General features: G+C 34.9%; 1 long non-coding RNA gene across 1 annotated transcript; it reads right to left on the minus strand.

Annotated features, from left to right (window-relative positions):
• Positions 1–15,975: 15,975 nt before the first annotated feature.
• LOC138337627 (uncharacterized) lies at positions 15,976–19,542 on the minus strand. The gene is made up of 2 exons (XR_011210990.1): positions 19,430–19,542; positions 15,976–16,284 (listed from the first exon to the last, which is right to left on the minus strand). It is a non-coding gene; the product is annotated as an uncharacterized lncRNA (long non-coding RNA).
• Between the last annotated feature and the right edge of the window lie 216 nt (positions 19,543–19,758).

Genomic DNA, 19,758 nt, shown 5'->3' on the forward strand with positions numbered 1-19,758 from the left:
AAATGAGATAGGGTGTCTAGAGTATAACATGCTTGTATTAAGGTTATAAGATACTAAAATTAGTTATAATATATTTTAGAGGCAGTATGTAAAGTTTGAAGTGATTTGGAAGTCGAACGTCAAGGGGCGACCTACAAGTTCGACGACTAGTCACCTATGTGCCTCATGTGTCAATGCATGTTTATATATTGTATGTAATGATATTATTAAGCATAAAATTATTTATAATGATTTTTAAATATGGTATATGGATTTTTGAGAAGTTTGAAGGTCAAATGTCCAACGCGTTTGAAAGACAGCCCTTAAGACGCTCAACGTGTGTCTTGCTGGGGCCTAGGCTGTTTGAACGAGTTAAAGGCGTTTGATTTTGTTAAAACATATGTGGAAGGTCTACAAAATTTTAAGGATTTTATTTAAATTAGAAATTTCCGGGTACGAATTCTAAAGGGCCCAGCAAAAGGCCCCACAAGAAGGACCCAGGGCTGGTCGAGACACTGCCAATCGACGGGCCAAACGTTGCCTGTTTGTCAACCAACGATCCGTAGGCGAAATATTATCGATTGTTACTTATATTGTCCAGGTCTAAATCAAAAAAAATTTCAAGGACCAATTGACGGAAGAAAATGCAAGGCCCGTGTACTGACAAATAGCCAGTAGATGGTTCCGTCGATGGTGGCCTGCAACTTGTTGACAGCGTCTGTTTTTTTAGGGGTGAATGGGAAATTCACCCTACGTCCTAAAATGATTCTAATAGTATCATTTAGATACTTTTGGGGGGAATATAAGGGAGCATAAACGGATCAACCCCACTCCCAAAATAATTCACAATATTAGATTTTTCCCTCAAAAAATATTCTCTCTCAAACCTCCATTGTTTGTGAAGCTAAAGAACAGCTTGGATACTGTATTTACATGGATCAATCATAAAGCTTTGGACATTTTAATTTAGATAAAGGAATGGTTATCCTTCATCTCTAGTTATCCTTCCATCTAGACAGTTAATCTCAAAGTTTTCAAAGAAAGTTTATGATCAAAGTTCTTCTTCTTCAATCTAACCATGGTTTCTTTCTTAAACTGATTTCAAATTAATAATATGAATGTAGTGATGATAATCTACTTAATCAATCTTATTGCATGATGAACCCATGCTCTTTCACAAACTCGATTTTAGCATGTGTATGACTTTATGATCTTGATCTTATGCATGTCGATTTGTGATTAAATTATGTTAATATGCTTATGTATACTTTCTAGTATGTATGTTGATGGTGAATCATTGATGAATTATCCATGTGAATCCATGTATTTATAATTGAACAAAACTAGCTTATGTCCTATGCGTTCACTGTAACACTGGTCTTTTGATGATTGAATGGGAACTTCGATTGTATTGGGATGGTTGTATCTACTGTGTTAATTTGTTAGCCTATAATTCTTCTACTTTCCATGGATGTCTTAAATAACATGTTCACTGTAATCTAAAAGTTATAACACTGGTAGTAGGATTTCGTGTAGATTATATTGTCCTTATCTACTGCCTTATATTAATGGATTGTGGTTATGAATTCTTGATGACCAAAGAAAAGGAATCTTGACATGAATTGATCTAGGTTCTTCTAGACTACAATTTGAATGATGTAAAGAATATAATGTGATCTAAATTCTAGGGTAGATGAAGCATGATATAGATTTGATTTATATCTATTTGGATACTGCCTGAAATGTATATTATTGGTACATGATGATTGATATAACTAAACTAGGGAGGTTAGTGGATGACCTAGGACTCTCTACTTCCTAGTACATGTGAGATGCCTAATATTATGTTAGAGTATGATCTTGTAGCGACTTGTACATGGTTTATTTTGATGATTAAAGTACATTTAGCTACTTCCCTATATATGAATTGTTGATGAACAAGGTGTATTGATCAATGATGATCAAAGGGTGAGAAATTGGTAAGAATGGTTAACTCTTCTACTTTCCTTATAGTATTGTAGTTGATGAAGCCTTGTATGGAATTTTGTGTTATGATCCACTTATGGTGGCGGTATTTACTTTATTTTCATTATATATGTGTTGACAATATTCTTGAAGAAAAATTGATGAATATATGAACATGTGCTGATGATGATACTATGAGAAGATTATGCCTACTTTCCTATTCTAATTGTGATCTAGGGTGTATAGCTATTGTATGAGCATGTGTATATCCATGTTAGGGTAATGTATAAGTGCTTCAATTGATAATTAAAATGTTTAATAATCCTCTTACCTATGTATCCCTATGTGAATTAATGAATAGCATAAGTTAGGAGTGTTAAGTGTAATATGAAGTTGACTTGTCTCCTATGCGATTGTGTGTTGCGTGGTTTATGCTTTATATATTACTATGGTGTAAGAGGTTGGCTTCCTCAGTATGTTGTTGATATCCATTATGCGATCATGTTGACCATACACACACTCTCACTTTACATGCATGTTACAAGTAGTATAGGTCATGGTATCTAAATGAAATGGTAGTTCTCATATTCACTAGTGTCTACTATTATGCATGTTATGATGATGTTTATGAAAACATGATATGTGTTTTCCTTAGCTAGGACGACTTGATATGTGTAATAGTATGGGCAAGGGTATGGGACTTTTCCTATGCATTGCACGTCTGTACCTTAATAGGATAGTTCTAGTTGTGGTTTCTATATGTATGAATATGTACGTATGAACATGTGTGTCTTAATGTGTTATGTGAAATTTTTTCTCACATATATGTATACACACACACATGTATGAATACCTAGTCAAGAGAAGGGCCTTGAATTGTGTATTCAAGTGCACCCTAAAGTAGATGATGATTTACATATGCTATGTTCCGGTGACGGGATTCTTACATGATTTAGGTTGATGAACTTTTATCTATGACCTATGAGTTAAGCGTATAAGGGGATGACTCCCCTAAACCTATGTTTTATGAATTAAAAGTATAATAAAGGTTTTAAATAAAGGGAACTTAGCTTAGCACCGCGTGAACTTGAAAATGAGTGTGTGTCCCTTCCTATTGTTGGAAGGTAGGTCACCATAAACCTCATGGGACGGATAGGCTCATGAACAAAAAAGCTGTTAGAGTAATGTTTCCATAAGTGAATAACTACAATGCCTAATCTTGGCATAAAGAGTGTTTTCAGATGTACCCCCAAGATCCACAACTTTTGTGCCACCATAGGATACTAGCTAGTGGAGCCACCTAAAAAACTATGTTATGTTTGGTTTCACTTTGGCCGGGAGACCACCCTTTTTTGGTGTTGGGTTTTATGACATCGGATTCAATGTTTAGCGTCACATGGTCTATGTCGGTTAAGGCTATAGTTTCCCTAAAGTAAAATGGACAAAGGAAGTAAATGACTAGGACCCTTCCTAGAATGAAATACGGAGGTTACTTAGGATAGGTGGAAGTAATGAACCCATATAGACATTGCACAAGTAGCTCCTTATAAAGTTCTAGGAAGGTGTTATAATAAATGTCTCTATGTATGTGTTACTTATATATGATATTGTTCTATTTGTCTACTTGTTCTGAAGATGCGCATGATATGAGTGTTTATGCATAATGTCGATCTCTTTGACTATATGATGAAGGTATTGACTTAACTATGTTTATGTTGTACTATTTATCTATGATGATATGTGTAGGTTTGTGTAAGTAGTATGCATGGTTTTACTTATGGTCCTAAGGTGATGCATTGCACCAAGTATTACTAAAAGGTTACTTGGGAGGCTAATGAAATAAAAGAAGGAGTTCACTGTTAAGAAGAATGAGCTCACTGTAAAGTGACCTCAAATGGGACTTAAATACTATGTGTGTTTTTCTATGATGTTTGGCCTTTGATTGTGCTTATATGAAGTATATGAACTATATAAATTCTATTGCTTAAAGGTTTTATAAATATTTACTTAAAAAGGCATGAAGTATGATTTCAAAAAAAATATCCCTTTTAAATGCATGTTTTTGCATGGTTGCCATACTTAGTGCATTCTTGTACTAATCTCATTCTTCTCTACTTTTTACACAAAAGTGTAGGTTGTGGATGTTTAAAGTGTGTCTATGATTAAGGATCTTGATATGTGATTTTAAAGCTCAAGGAAAGGGGTCCTTAAGTTCCAAGGATTCCCTACTCATGTCTTAATGTAAAAGGTTCATTGTATAGTTATGTGTTATGTTTTAAGGGTGGTGTCTCTATTATATTCTGATGTTGTTGAGTCTATGATGGCAAATAGAATTAGAGTCTATATGTGCATTATGACTTATGTATTTATATATATAAGAAGTAAAGTTCTAGCATATGATGTGCTATGAAAAGTTTTAAATTTTTCCTCTAAATTTACTATGTCGATGCCTAGTACGCCATGTTACTTTTAGGGGGTGCTCCCCGTATGTGAAAAATTTGGTATCAGAGCCCGAGGTTTTGAAAGTGGTTTAGGGTCCAGGAAGTATCATATTTCCACGTCAAGTAGAGTCTTCTATCATTGGTGGTGAGTCTCGACACATAAAATGGTATAAAAGGCTATATGACGATAGAGTTTCACGTCTTCATCATTCTTATATCATGCCATAGAGCTTAACTCTATAAGATCTCTCTCTTATGTTTTCTTGTCCGGTGGTCTTTTAGATGTGATTGCTCGGATGAGATTGTTCTCTATGCTTGAGGGATAAAAAGTGAGTTTAAATGCTTATCTCAGTTTTATGGTTTGAATGAGTGTGTAAAAGTGTCTTTAAGCATATTTTATTATGTGATGCCAATTATGGCTATATGTGAAGTTTATGTAAAATAACATGTTATGTTAAAAATGTGTGTCATAATATGGTTAAACCGTGCTAGAAGTTATTATGGTTGACATGAGTTCTTTTGGAATGATGTGTTACTATATGGTTTTACATTATGTTAGCGTAATACTACGATTTGAACTTTGAATGCTTATTGAATACCTATGAAAGCATGCTACCCTATGAATATGTGCTTAAAAGTGTTCAATGTTTACTTTTGTATACATGTGGTCCTTGATAAGTTGCCTAGTATGGATTGGAGTCCTTTGTATAGATTTTATCCTAGGTGTCATGATAGTATGCTTGTCATAGGAATGTTTTCTAACATCATATTTTCATGCTTTCCCATCAATTGCCTAAATGATGCATTTTTGGAATTTGAAAACATGCTCACTGTGATAATAGGACAGTTTACTGTAAGATTTTTTAAAAATCAACTAAATGGTTATTTGATTAAATGTTTTCGAAATATGTATAATGTATAGATACATGGTAATGAATGTAAAAGGGAGATTTTCTACTTGGAATGAATAATGAGAGTCTTATGGCATTATAAGTTGTAGAATAGTTTCTAACTTCTTATTGTGTTGTGAGTCCCTTGATGATTGTGGAATTGATGTTTCCCTAAGAATTGAGGGTAGTACCCTTATCTTTGTATGGTGATGATGTGGATTTGTTTGACGTAGAAATTACCTTACATTAATGTTAAAAGAAAAGAAAGAGTCCTTATGGCTAAGTCTCCTATATTATTTCCCCTAATGATGAATGACCTTGGTATTTATTGTATTGTATGAAAATATTATCTAGTTTAATGATATGACCTAACTTGATGATTGGGTTTAAATCACCTTGGAGATGAAGTTTAGAAAACCTTGGGGTTCCTATATTAATGTAAATTCTTCTAAAAGTTGTAATAACTTTTAATGTGATGAAAATGAAGGTTGTTTATTTAAGATCCTCTCAAGGTGAGGTTAGGTTACTCTTTATTAGGTTTACCCTAAGTGGGGGATGGTGATGGAGTAGTAATATTGTATATATTTTCTATCTTTTCCTTCTATTCTAACTTGATCTTGAAACTAATAAATTTCTCGTAAGCTTGTTCATGAATAGAGTCTTGCATAAAGTATGAGTTGCATGAACTTTATATGTTAGGTATATATGGATTGGCTTTACCTTGAAGATATTGTAAAGATTTCATAGTCCATGCAAGAAAATTTTGATAAAATTCATGTTTTTCTCATAATAAATTGCATCTTAATATGCTAGTTGTGCATTTGACTTCATGAGATAAGATAAGAAAAATGGTAATATTCACTTTGAGGCGAAATGTTAAGCCTTATAATGAAAAGTTGAGTCTCTTTAAAATGAAATATGTTAGGTCTCTTGAAAAACTATGTGACTTTTATGATTTGGAATGCATACTTGTAGGCTCATTCTTTAAAAAAGAAAGCATGTTTATCTAAGTACTCATGCCTGTTCCTATGATTTGTGTTATTCTTCTCAAATGATGTTTACTTTGAAGGAGAGTACTGTGTTAGAAATTTGAATTTTGTGAGATGACTTCCTATTTGTTGTGATGTACTTGGTGTGACTTACCATTTAGACTTCACTAGGAACAAGACATTATTATGCCATGGTTTGATAGTTGAGAATTTCTCATTTTTAGAGGTAATTGACTTTGTACCTTGCTAAGGTGTCAACTCATGATACATGTAAGTGTGTTGAGGAGAAGGACATTCTTCCACAGACATAACTAATCATTGTGTGGTTGAGTATGACCTTCATTGCACTAGGTCTAACCAATGAAGATCTTGGTTGATTGAATTAACTCAAGTCTATGTGCACTGAAGTATGAGTGCCTGCTTGTTTTAAGTATTGTTGAAATCTGCGTATGTGTAGCCTTGCAAGATGATCTGTTAATAAATTGAGGTGAAATGACCATGTTATGATTAGGAGAAGGATGTTCCTCCTATGAACATGATAAGAGCCTTTGTGTTTGATACATTAAAGAGTGAGTGAGTAATATTTTTTGTTGTTTCTGTGTATTGAGTGCTAAGATGATTTGATGTTGTTACAAATGTTATGAACTACCATATGATGCATTGAAATCTTTTGTTGTGATTAAAGATCCCTAAGCGTCATTCGAGGATGAATGTTCGCAAGTGGGGAATATTGGTACTAAGGTTATAAGGTTCTAAAATTAGTTATAATATGGTTTAGAGGCACTGTGTAAATTTTGAAGTGATTTGGAAGTCGAATGTCAAGGGACGACCAAAACGTTCGATGATTAGTCACCTATGTACATCATGTGTACATGCGTGTTTATAGACTGTGTTTCAAGAGCTTATTAAGTATTAAAACGAATTATAATGATGTTTAATATGGTATATGGAGTTTTGAGATGTTTGGAGGTGAAACGACCAAAAACGTCCAAGGTGTTCGAAAGATAGCCTTGAAGATGCTCAATGTGTGTCTTGATGGGGCCTAGCGTGTTTGGATGAGTTGCAGGTATTTGATTTTGGTGAAACTTATATGGAAGGTCTAAAAATTTTAAAGGGTTGTATTTACGTTGGAAACATCTGGGTACGACTTCTAAAGGGCCCAGCAAAAGGCCCCACAAGAAGGATCCAAGTCTGGTCGAGACAGTGTTTAGGCAGTGTCAATCGACGGACCAAACAACGTCTTCTTGGTTAACCAACAGCCCATAGTTGAGGTATCATCTATTTTTACTTTTCTTGAGTAGGTCTCAACCAAAAAATTTTCCAAGGAACAATCGACGAAAGCCAATGCACGACCCGTCAACTGACAAATGGCCAGTAGATGGTTCCATACATGGTTGCCTGCGACCTGTTGCCTGCGTCTCTTTTTCTTAAAGGGTGAATGGTAGATTAACCCCACGTCCTAACCTGACTATAATAGAATTATTTAGATACTTTTGGGTGGATATAAGGAAGTATAAACGTTATCAACCCCACACTCAATACAATCACAAAATTAGATTTTCCCTCCAAAAATATTCTCTCTCAAACCTCCATTGTTGGTGAAGATAAAGAATAGCTTGGATATTGCATTTCCATGGGTGAATCATAAAGTTTTTGATATTTTAATGTATATAAAGGAATATTTATCATTCATATCTAGTTATGCTTCCATGTAAAGAGTAATCTCAAAGTTTTCAAAGAAAGATTATGATCAAATTTCATCTTCTTCAATCTAACCATGGGTTCTTTCTTAAATTGATTTCAAAAGAAAAATATGAATGTATTGATGATTATATATTGATTTGGACGTTAGTTTCAATCCTATTGAATGATGAACCCATGCTCTTTCACAAACTTGATTTTAGCCTGTGTATGACTTTATGATCTTGATCTTATGCATGTCGATTTGTGATTCAGTTATGTTACTATGCTTATGTATAATGTATAGTATGTATATTGATGGTGAAACATTGATGAATTATCCATGTCAATCCATGTATGAATATTTGAACAAAACTAGCCTATGTTCTATGTGTTCACTGTAACGTTGGTCTTTTGATGATTTAATGTTGAGTTTGATTGGGAAGGGATGGTTGTATCTGCTGTCTTAATTGGATATTATGGATGAATTGTAAATAGGTGATTTCATATTTATCTATGTTGGTTAGTATGTGATTCTTCTACATTCCATGGATGTCTTAAATAACATGTTCACTGCAATCTAAAGGTTATAGCAATGGCAGTAGGATTTCGTGTAGATTATATTGTCCCTATAGACTTCCTCGTATTGATGATATTAATGGATTGTGGGTATGAATTCTTGATGACCAAATAAAAGGAATCTTGACATGCATTGATCTAGATTCTGCTAGCCTACAATTTGAATTTTGTAAAGAATATTATGTGATTAAAATTCTAGGGTAGATAAAGCGTGATTAGATTTGATTTGTATCTATTTGTATACTGCCCAAAATTTATATTATTGGTACATGATGATTGATTTAACTAAACTAGGGAGGTTAGTTAATGACCTAGGACTCTCTACTTGCTATTACATGTGAGATGCCTTTTATTATGTTACAGTATGATCTTGTAGCGACTTGTATATGGTTTATTTTATAATTAAAGTACATTTAGATACTTCCCTATATATGAATTGTTGATGAACAAGGTGTATTGATCAATGATGATCAAAGGGTGAGAAAATTGGTAAGAATGCTTATCTCATCTACTTTCTTTATAGTATATATTGTAGTTGATGAACCCTTGTATGGCATTGTCCGGTATGGTCCACATATGGTGGCGGCGTTTACTTTATTGTCATTATATATGTTTTGACCATAGCCATGAAGGGAAATTTATGAATATATGAACATGTTCTTATGATGATACTATGAGAAGATTATGCCTACTTTCCTATTCTATTTGTGATCTAGGGTGTATAGCTATTGTATGAGCATGTGTATATCCATGTTAGGGTAATGTATAAGTGCTTCAATTGATGATTTAAATGTTTAATAATCCTCTTACCTATGTATCCCTATGTGAATTAATGAATAGCATAAGTAAGGAGTCTTAAGTGTAATATGAAGTTGACTTGTCTCCTATGCTATTGTGTGTTGTGTGGTTTATGCTTTATATATTAATATGGTGTAAGAGGTTGGCTTCCTCAGTATGTTGTTGATATCCATTATGTGATCATGTTGACCACACACACACTCTCACTTTACATGCATGTTACAAGTAGTATAGGTCATGGTGTCTAAATGAAAGGTAGTTCTCATATTCACTAGTGTCTACTATTATGTATGTTATGATGATGTTTATGAAAATATGATATGTGTTTTCCTTAGGTAGGATGACTTGATAGGTGTACTAGTGTGGACAAGGGTATGAGATTTTGCCTATGCATTGCACATGTGTAGCTTTATAGGATAGTTTTAGTTTTAGTTTCTATATGTATGAATATGTACGTAGGAACATATGTGTATTAATGTGTTATCTAAAAGGTGTCACGCACCGAGCTACCCCTGAGATGCGAACACGGAACCTAGGACCACAAGTGATATAAAGCTAACCCTGCTGGCATGATCATGAGAATACTAAAGATAATAAATTGTTGCGAAAACTAAATCATGCTTAAAATGAAAAGATGGGGAGTACCCATATTTTATAATTGAGATATTTGAAAACAATGAGTTTTATACGAAAGAAATATTAACTCAATACTAAGCTAAATCTAACTATGTCTGAAAATAGCCCCTAAACTAGAATAGAAATACAGGGACAAGCCCCAGCTAAATCTAGCAAAAACTGAAACTAAATGACTAAAGACTGAAATGAAACTCATGATTGTTGTCCTCGAAGAACGAGAACTTACCACTGAATCAGCTGAACTGGAGATCGGGAAATCGATCTATGCGTTATCTCGATGCTGAGAACCTGAACCTACATCACGAGAAGATGTAGCACACGTATGCGTCAGTACTTGAAAGGTACTGAGCATGTAGGATAGGGTAAAGTTGAAATAAACATAACAGAACAAGCACCCAAACAAGAATAATAATCTGAACTTTATGTGATGATTTCTGAGCTAACTAGATGCAATGACCAATTTATAACATGCTGAAACTGAATACTGAATATACTGATAAATGGTCAAGGCATAGAGTCTGGTTGAACTGTGGGAGCTACTAATAACCGATAATAAAACCACATGAGCTAAATATGGAGTCCGATGTATACGCCCCATCGAGAGGACCTAATATGCCCTACCAAAGTTATAAAGTCATGCTGGCGTGATTACTAAACTGATTGCCCACAGAGGGGACTTAAAAGCTACATGGTTAGTAGTTCTGGGACTATAAGGTACGCTAACCCTAGTCCAACACGGTATTATAATTAACTAATTATATCTGAATTTCTGTAAATACTGGATAGCTCGAAACTAAACATGAAAACTGAGAATGCAACAATTCATTTGGTAATTATGCTTTTATAACTAAGGCATGTATATCTGAAGTGTTTGAAATATATGACCTAGAATGTGTAATTCAAGAACTAATGAAATACAAAACTAGGTTTCTAAAATTCATGCAACAATCTGTGTAATAACATGATAATATGATTTGGAACATTTATTTAATAAATTCATGAAGTTATATCAAAGTTCTAGAAAGCCTAGGTTTAATCATCATAAGAGAAATAAATGGTGACTGAAACTAAGGACCCAATGGGTGAAAGGAACCCACTAGTGAAATCCCACATACCTGGTGATGAATTCCCACATACCCGGTGATGAAATCCACATAAAAATACTTAAAATTTAGGGCTGGAACTGCTGGAGCTTGTGACGTTCTTGAGCTTTTTTCTCCTCTCTTGCTTCTAATTTTCTATGTTTTGATTTAATGATTTGACTTGGATATGTTTTAATTATGTTTCTAGGCTTAAACTAAATAAAATGTGATGATTGATGGTAAAAACGACGTAACTTAGGGTTTAAACAGAGTGGGAATGGTCAAAAAGACCCCTGGGAAGGTTGGTGTCAGTCCTCACGACGGCCAGGACTGACGGTCCGTCTTGCGCCCGACTCCATATCGTTGGGTCTGTCGTGAGAGCCTGCTCGACATGCCTTTAGTAAAATGAGAATAACGTTTTACTCGGAGGTTTGTTTTTCGAAAGGTTGGTGGGTATGGAAAGATAATTCAATTATCTATCTGTGGGTAGGTCATGGGAGACGTAATCATTTTATGCTAAGAGTTATGATCATTTTGCGTTGAGCCAACTGCATTACCCCTTAACTGGCTGCAAATTTTCCATCGAAGGATGGTAGGTCCACCTACGAACCATGCTGGTCATCCATATCTCTTGTAGGAGAGTGGTTGAAGGGAGTCTTGATCGACGGTCATGGACTACTGACCCTCATTTGACCTACGGACCGTAAGTCCGTCCTTCGTCCAAGACTTAACAAATTTTTCTAGGCTATAATTTTTGGGAGTTTCTAATCCCATCGACGGTTGTGGAGGATGGACCTTGGTTGAGGGTACGGTCTGTCGATGCCACCGTTTGTAGCACCTGTAGATTTTTCTGAAAATTAATTTTTGGTCTTTATTTGCTACGTGGTGTTACATTATCTCCCCCTTGGGAACATTTGTCCTCGAATGAAGACTAAACTAGCTGAAATAGAGGGAGAGAGATGCAAACCCCACTACTAAACACTGAGATCTGAGTTCTGAGTAGATGCAATTATGCTAAAAATGATAGTACAAACTGAGGGGACATGATTCTAAAACACAATTTACGTATCAATGCCTGTAAAACTGTAGAGGAACTATTACCTCAAGCTGGAGTGGAATCAGAAGGAAAAAGGTAAGGATACTTGTCTTTCATGGCTGCTTCTGCTTCCCAAGTAGCTCCCTCTAGGGACTGACTCCTCCACAAAACCTTGACTGAAGCGATTTCTTTGTTTCTCAACCTTCTAACCTGACGGTCAAGAATCTCAATTGGTACATCCTCATAAGAAAGACTATATTTCACCTCAACACTCTTTGATGGCACTATAGAGGTTGGGTCACCCACGCACTTCTTCAAGAGTGAGATGTGGAAGACCAGATGCACTGCTGCTAATTTTGCTGGCAACTCTAATTCATATGCCACCTTGCAAATACATTCCAACATTTTGTAAGGGCCTACATATCGAGGACTGAGCTTCCCTTTCATTCCAAATCTCATAACCCCTTTTGATAGGTGAGACTTTATGAAAAACCCAATCATCAACTTGGAACTCTAGTTCCCTTCTCTTTACATCTGCATAAGATTAATGACGACTTTGGGTTGTCTTAAGTCTATATCTAATGAGTTGCACTTTCTCCATAGCATGAAGGACTGAATCTGGCCCCATCAAAGTTGCTTCACCTATTTCAAATCAACTAACGGGAGATCTACATCTACGGTGATATAAAGCCTCATAAGGGTACATCTGAATGCTGGAATGGTAGCTATTATTGTAGGCAAACTCAATAAGAGGAAGGTGATCATCCCACTACCTTTGAAATCGACCACATAATCTCTCAACATATTCTCTAAGGTCTGAATGGTACGCTTTGCCTGCCCGTCCGTCTGTGGATGAAATGTTGTACTAAGGTTAACTTGAGTACCAAGAATTTTTTGAGATGACTTCCAGAAATGAGAGGTAAGCTGAGGACCTCTATTTGAGATGATAGACAAAGAAACCCCATGAAAACTCACAATTTCAGTAAGGTAAAGCTTGGCATAGTTCTTTGCCGAATATGTAGTCTTGACCGATAAAAAGAGGTAAGACTTAGTCATCTTATCAACTATCACCCAAATTAAGTCATGTTGTCTGCGAGTACGAGGTAACCCTGTAATGAAATCCATATTGATCTAATCCCACTTCCAAGTAGGAATATCGATCTCTTGAGTCATACCTCCTATTTTCTAATTTTCTACCTTGACTTGTGGAATTGGGGAACTTACTCACAAAGTCTGCTATATCCCTCTTAATGTGATTCCACCAATAGACTTCCCGCAGATCACGGTACACTTAGTGGAACCTGGATGAATAGAATAACTAGAGTTATGAGCTTCTGCAAGAATATGCTGCCTCAACTCTCCCACTTCAGGAACACTCAATCTACCTTGGTATCGATGTACACCATGTCCTCCTTGGTAGAAAACCTCTACTCTCTGATTATTTGGCTGCACCCTTTAGTTCAAGCAAGATCGGCTCAAACTCTTGGTTTTCCTTAACCGCCACTACCGAAGACGATTCTGCCCCATTCTGAACTGTTACACTGCTGTCTGATATGCTCCTAAGGCGAACTCTCAAGCGAGCAAGACTGTGAACATCCTTTACTAGCTACTTTCTTTTTTCCTCAACATGGGATACACTACCCATAGATAATCTACTAAGAGCATCGACTACTACATTCTCCTGTCCAGGATGATAATGCACACTCCTATCATAATACTTAAAAAACTCAATCCATCTCCTCTGGCGAAGGTTCAACTCTTTTTGGCTGAGCACATACTGAATGATCTTATGATCGGGGAACACATCTACATGAACACCACACAAGTAGTGTCTCCATATTTTTAGTGCAAACACCACTGCTGCAAGCTCGAGGTCATGAGTTGGATAGTTCTTCTCATGCACCTTAAGCTCTCAAGAGGCGTAAGATGTAACCTTATCTCTTTGCATCAACACACAACCAAGGCCAACTCTGGATGCATCGCAATAGATCACATAACCATCTGAACCCTCTGGTAAAGTCAAGACAGGAGTTGTAGTCAGTCTAGTTTTAAATTCTGCGATGCTTTTCTCACAATCATCTGACCATTGGAACTTTACTATCTTCTGAGTCAACCTAGTCAATGGTGAGGCTATGAATGAAAATCCTTCCATGAACCTTCTGTAATAACTGCTAGAACTAAGAAACTTCTGATATCTATAGCAGAGGTAGGTCTGGGCCATTGTTTTACTACTTCTATATTTTGTGAATCTATGTAGATTCCTTCGCTAGATACAATATGACCAAGGAAAGCAACAGATTGCAACAAAAACTCACATTTACTAAACATAGCGAATAACTGGCGATCTTTGAAAGTCTGCAGAACAACTCTCAAACGACATGCATATTTTTCCTCACTCCTAGAGTAAATAAGGATATCATCAATGAAGACGATAACGAACAAGTCTAAGTACTATTTGAACACTCGCTTCATCAAATCCATGAAAGCTGTAGGAGCATTGGTTAGTCCAAAGGACATAACTACAAATTCATAATGACCATAACGAGTTCTAAAGGCTGTTTTTGGAATGTCACAATCAATGACTCTGAGCTGATGATAACCCGATCTGAGGTCTTTGAGAAATGCCTAGCACCCTGAAGTTGATCAAACAAGTCATCAATCCTAGGGATGGGATACTTAATCTTGATTGTGACCTTATTCAACTATCTATAGTCAATTCACATTATGAGAGAACCATCTTTCTTCTTTATGAACAATACTGGTAATAATGAAATACTAGTTCTGATGAAACCCTTATCTAAAAGGTCTTTCAACGGCTCTTTCAATTCCTTAAGCTCTGCTGGAGCCATTATGTAAGGAGGAATAGCAATAAGCAAGGTATCAGGAAGGAGATCAATTCCAAAGTTAGTTTCCCTTTTGGGAGAAACCCAGAAAGATCTTTTGGAAATACATCTGAAAATTCACAAACTACTGGAACTGACTCAAAAGATGGGGTTTCAAGGCTAGAATCCTTAACCTGAACTAGATGATACAGATAACCCTTAGATATTATCTTTCTGGCCTTAAATTAAGAAATAAATCGACCCATGGGCGCTAGGCTACTACCCTTCAATTCTAAGAATTGTTCATCTCAAAACTGAAAATGAACAATCCTAGTTCTACAATAGACGGAGGCATAACATGAGTGTAACCAATCCATGCCTAGAATTACATCAAAGTCTACTAATTCTAACTCTACTAGATCTGCTTAGGTGACTTTCGGAGAGACTATGATAGGGCAATTTCTGTATACCCGTCTAGCTATAACTGGGTCACCGACTGGAGTAGAGACTGAGAAGGATTCTGAGAAAGTTTCTGGAATGTCATTCAATTGGACTGCTATATTGAGTTACAAAAGGCAAAGTCATCTCTGTTGTCTTTCCACTGAGTGAACCATATGTGAGTCACATCCTTGAGTTTGTAGGATGTCAATCTCACCGATCACTACCACTTACTGACGTCACACAAAATATTTTCTTGACTTCATGAATGAACTTTTGTGGGTCCTTACAAACATTCGACCCTAAAGACTTAGATGGATTCATCCTTACAACATCACAAATTTTGACTTTCATTGATCGATCAATTATATTAGTAGAAACTAGAACCTACTAATCATTCAGGTTTGTCATACTCTGAGCCAAAAGCTGAATTAGCATTCATGAAACTCTGCATTTGAACTTCCTTATCTAGTACTAGGACTCTTGAACCTAGTTCTCTGATACCATGTTTTGGCATGCCCTGAGAAACCCTTGAGACGCGGACATGGAACCTAGGTCCACAAGTGATCCACAGCTGACCCTGTTGGCATGATCATGAGCATACTAAAGATAATAAACTGTTGCAGAAGCTAAATCATACTTAAAATGAAAAGATGGGGAATACCCATATTCTATAACTAAGATATTTAAAAACAATGAGTTTATTACAAACGAAATATTAACTCAATACTAAGCTTAATCTAAGTATCTCAGAAAATAGTCTCTAAACTAGACTAGAAATATTGTGACAAGCCCTAACTAAATCAAGCAAAAACTTAAACTAAATGACTAAAGACTGAAATGAAACTCATGACTATTCTCCTCGGAGAATGAGGACTCACCACTGAATCTGCTGAACCGGATATTGATAAATTAATCTATGCGTGATCTGGATGCTGGGAACCTGAACCTACATCACGAGGAAGCTCAATAATCAAACAAAAAATAGCAGGAACGAAGAAATATAAGAGAAAAACCAGTGAAACTATTCTGCAGAGAAGAAGTTGCAGGCTATTTTATTTTATACGTTCATTGGCCTAATATAGGCTCAAAGAATTTGTGGAATCATAATCCCATTAAACTACTTGCTCTTAAGTAAATCTGCACTAACTACAACTAGGAAAATATCAGGTACCAATTTAAATAACAAAGTGACAACTAACTGTTAAAAACTAGCTACTGCAAGACTTAGTCAAACTAAATCAAATATGCTGATATTGCACAACATTAAAAATGTCAAGCATAATATTAAACATGTTTATAATAATGTATCTAATACATAAATTTGAAAAAAGTTATTTATATTTTAGTAATTAATCTATACATATACCCACAATTATTTATCTAAAAGGGTTTTGTGTCGGGCTATGTATCATAAAAGGAAATATTGTCTCCAACAACGATTTAATCAGTATTGAATGATTTTCTTGAACTATTTTTAAATTTTGAATTAGTTAAAAATTATGATGGAATTCTTAGCCGTAATTTAAATGTGATTGGGTGAATTATGGGGAGATTAATTAATTTCCTGTTATTTTCCTTTTTTATAAAAGCAACATAATCTTAAGTAATGTATTATTTTCTATTAGCCCTTATTTGCATGTGATGTTGTTCTTCATACAATTATCCCTTATTTACATGTAATTTATGTGCTTCATACAATTTTTTTAGTATTAGCATTCATTTAAAGAATAAAAGGATGATTATTTTGTTCAACAACATATGTTGTAAATTCAACATTCAACCTCCCATATGACACATCTTTTATTTTTGCAAGAGTTCATAAAACTATTCGGATTCATCTACTGCAATAGAAATGTATATTGCAACTTTACAAAAATTCTACAAAAGTACCTTAAAATGATAAGATTTCGAATACATCACGAAACCTGCGGATATATAGGTGACTGATTGTATATTGTAACTTACTTAATTGGATGAATATATCTTAGAAGGGAGGGATTTCTTCAAGAGGGGATAATTGTTATCGAACTCCCTAATAAGTCAAACGTTGAGGTTTCCATTTCTTCGTGTGTTGTGCACAGGGAGGTAAGCATTTACGTAGACTCTAAATTTTTAAAACTTGATACAGGAGTAATGACTAATTATAAATTAGTATATTCATTTTTTTGTAAGATCATAAATTCCTATATTCATGACCATTCGATATCATAGTTATCTTTTGATAGAGAAACTGAAATAAGTTCTCTATGGTTTATCAAGGAATTGAAAAGTTCATTCTTATATACCTCACATAGTATGAGTAGCCCACATATGATTATAGAGCACTTTTTTTTTATCTCACTTTGTATGAACGGTCCACAAAACACTATCAAGTAGATTATTTAAATACACTATGCAGCAGAGTGTGCACTTGAGTGACAATAGAAAGGTATTAAAAAAAGTAAGTCAAAACAGAGTTAGAACACTATGAATGAAGAGATTGTTTACTTGATCTGTTATTTTCCTTGTCTTCGTCTCATCAAAACCTTGTAATTTAAGACCATCAGTTTGCAGTATATCCTATTTTTATCTACCAAAAAGCACGATCTTAATACTTAAATGGAATAACCTGCTAGAAAAAATTATTGAAACACATCCAAATAACACTGCAAAAATGTAAGATACTTGTGAATTTTATAAATTCACTAAGGTTTTCACACTACTAAAAAATAAAGACTTTCAGGGAAATTTGTTTAGAGGCAATAAATAAATTGCAGTAAATGCTCCCTACATTCGAGTATTATCGGCATTTGGGCATTTTCCAAGAAAAAACTATATAATTACTAGAGACTAAAAGTTAATTCTGCTATATAAATTTTACTTAATATATATTTTTCCTAAAGTTTATTTCCTGGTAAAATCCCTCTACCAACAAATTCATCCACACAGATTAGGAAAAATCTCTCTTCCTCGTCCTACAAATTCACCCATACGAATTAGGGCAAACCTCTCTTCCTCATCGTCCATGGCGCGAACTCGTCTCTCTCGACATTATCGGATAATCTATGTATGCTGCTTGTCTCTGTTCCTGCTCTCTCACTAGGTATTCTATTTTTTGATTTTGCAAATCAATCTCTCTTCTGTTTCCTCTCCACTTATTTAATTGATGTAGTTTCATGCACTCTGTCTTTCTACACACACACACACGCACACGCATATCCACATGCACACGGACATGCATCCCCCCCCCACACACACGCACACAAAAAAACACACACACACACACACATTTGTTGTCATTCTCCTAAATTAGCAAAAGAGTATCTAAAAAACTATGGAGAATCGTCAATTAGAATATAAAAATATGAGTATTAGATAACTTTAAGCTTAAGATTACACACTAAGATGGGAGAGAGACACTTGATAAAACTTGCCCAATGAAAAGATTCTGAATACTCATATCCCATAAGTAGGTTGTGAGATTATTTGAGAATCCTTATTCTAGTATCACCATATCAAGTAAAAAGCAAGTGCTAACTATGATAGCTTGAATGAAACCTCTCAAGTAGAGAATCTTCTTAAAAGGAAATTAGGTCACCAGATTCCCATAAACTTTTTGAACAAATGTAAGGCATTTCCCGTATTTTTGGATTTAAAAAAGGAGATACATCACTAACTTTTATATGAATAACATAGGAATACACATACCTGAAAAAGTCAAATTAGTTGAGAATCGAGAAATATTATTTTATTCAAAGTATTCTACTATCACTTGTTTCTCCAACAATCATGATCTGACACTGGAGTATATTGTTTTTGAAGTGATAGTATTGCTAAAATAAGTGTCAAAAACATGTTATTACTTCAATCGATAATTCGTACCTTAAGTGTTGTTGTGTGAATCTTCTGTGGTCTTATCATAAGAGAGGCTAATATAAAAGTAAGCTTTATTTTCAAGCATCATTGTAGATTCCAAATGGTTATGTAATTTGATTTTATTATTCTTTAAGTCAAAACAATCTCGAATGCACCACATCTTCTGTAAATAAAGTATCATATTATATAAACGAGTAAATAGAACTAATATTTGCTTGAATCATATAAGGACATACCCAATCTTATTCAGAGAATGTTATTTAGAAGATTTGCTTCAGTTTCCAGTGTCAACCTGTTTAACAGCATACTAGACCACTAAGTAATTATACCATGAGAGACTTATGTCTTGAAACCTACACTTGTAGAACAAGAACAACATATGGAATTAGCACATTGAATGCACCTAGTATGGTGAACATGCAAGAAAACCATAAAAAATAGGCATTTACTTTATAACATATTTTTCATGTTGTTTTGATATAATCCTCATAAAACAAGATATGAACCGCCTTCAATTAACTCTTAAAACACAACCATAATCATACACGTAAGCATTTAAACATCC

Source organism: Solanum lycopersicum, chromosome 8 (assembly GCF_036512215.1).
Source record: "Solanum lycopersicum chromosome 8, SLM_r2.1".
In the NCBI taxonomy this organism is placed as follows: domain Eukaryota; kingdom Viridiplantae; phylum Streptophyta; class Magnoliopsida; order Solanales; family Solanaceae; genus Solanum; species Solanum lycopersicum.